Source organism: Sinocyclocheilus rhinocerous, unplaced genomic scaffold (genome assembly GCF_001515625.1).
Source record: "Sinocyclocheilus rhinocerous isolate Xijiao unplaced genomic scaffold, SAMN03320098_v1.1 scaffold111, whole genome shotgun sequence".
In the NCBI taxonomy this organism is placed as follows: Eukaryota; Metazoa; Chordata; class Actinopteri; order Cypriniformes; family Cyprinidae; genus Sinocyclocheilus; species Sinocyclocheilus rhinocerous.
Genome location: NW_015642811.1, coordinates 717,085 through 719,071, shown reverse-complemented (window position 1 = coordinate 719,071; position 1,987 = coordinate 717,085).

Sequence of the window (1,987 nt, the reverse complement as noted above, 5' to 3'; positions counted from 1 at the left end):
ATTTCCTTGCAAGGGACCCCTTATCAACTATGAAATCAGTATGCAAATAAATAAATACTCCTGTCTTCAGTGTCACATGGTCCTTCAGAAATCATTCTAATATGCTGATTTTCTGCTCAAGAAATATTTCTTCTTATTATTAATATAAAAATTTCTTATTATCATCAATATAAAAAACAGTTGCTTAAAAAAAGTTCCCACAAGGTCAAAAATTACTGGCATTATTATCCTTGTGGGTACATTTGGTTCCCATAACATAGGGAAGACCAGGACCACACACTTTCGTCTATCATCATCATCATCATCATCAGGGGTTGGTGATATGACCAAATTCTTATATTGTGATATGAGTAATTTTTTCACAGTAACGATATACATATATCACAATATAGTTATCGTTGCTTTAAATAAGGTATTAATATCAACATTTAAGACCTAAATTACTGTGTTTATGAGGATACTTGCAAAGACGGGCATTTTGACACATACAAGTGTGTGCATTTAAATGTTCAAGGCCTATAAACTAGCAAAAATAACTTAACACTCCTGTGCTCTCTGAGCACCATCTTGCTGACAGAACTCGCATATAGCGAAATGATTTCTCTTTCGCTGCTGATTGAATTTCAACGGCTTAAAATCACTTGTTTTTTAACTGCAATACTTAAAAGCGCTTGCAAACTATAAGTTTTTGTGACCACGTAGCACAACAATGTCTTGAGCGTGTAACCGCGATAGAGCCGATAGTCCAAAATTTCTACCGGTTGACACATTTCTACCAGTTAATTGTATCAGTATAGTGCCCACCCCTAACCATCATCATCTTCATCTTCATCACCACTTTATAGCCCCAGGAAAAGGTTCTATAGATTATGGCCATAAATTAAAAATCCGTCCATAATCCTGTTTAAGAGTGGCTGCTTAGAAGCTGACACACTTCAGAGAGAGAGAGCCAGGTCTACAGTGCTCTCAGGCTCTACCGCAGGAGTTTCAGCATTCACAAGAAGGCCAGGCTCTAGCCATTAACACTCATAAGATAGTTACATCCCCTCGGCACTCAGCAGTTTACTCATTCTACCCATGATTCCCTAGTGCTGCAATATTCAGAGCATGTTCAGTAGGTTCTGCTCTGTGCATGCATCTCTAACTGCTGATAATAATGTACATCTAATAATGTACATCATTATACACACTGCATGTGCTGGGTTTAATTTACACTGAAGTCTAATTCATTTTTTTTATATTTTGCTAGCTTCTTGTGTAATGAGCATGTGACATGCATGAAATGAAATGTCCAACCGCTGCGAGCCGTAGTCTGGAGAACAGGTGCAGATCAACCGCTGACTCTCACATGGCAATCGCAGGTGCACTTGAGGAGCCATGCTGGGATCATTCAGCAGTCTGGAGTTGGAAATCACAGACAGTTTGTTTCATGTAGATTTAATGACTAGCTGCTTGGTTATTTTTGCCCTTCCCAAAAAATACACCAGTATGACTGAAAAACAAACACTTTTGCAAATTTCTGTTACACAAAGCATTTGCCTTCAGTGTTTGTGTAATTTGTGTGGTCCTTTTAGTATTATGTACCACACAGCCTCATCAGTAGGCTTCATCTATTAATTCATCAACACCAATCCAGAAATGGGTTTCTTTTAACTCTCATTATACTGGATATCATTTAAAATTACCATCAATATGATTAATTATTTATATAATATTATTAATATTAATAATGACAACAACAATAGCAATAAAAATAACAACAACACAATATAATAATAATAATAATAATAATAATAATAATAATAATAAAGAGCAGTTTGAACTGATTTGCATTGCTGTGGAGAAGCTTAAATAAATACATGTTAAATAGAAATGAATTAGATAAATCTTAAAAAGTAACTTAATATGTGAAATCAAAATACATATTAATGTGTGTGTGTGTGTGTGTGTATATATATATATATATATATATATATGTATATATATG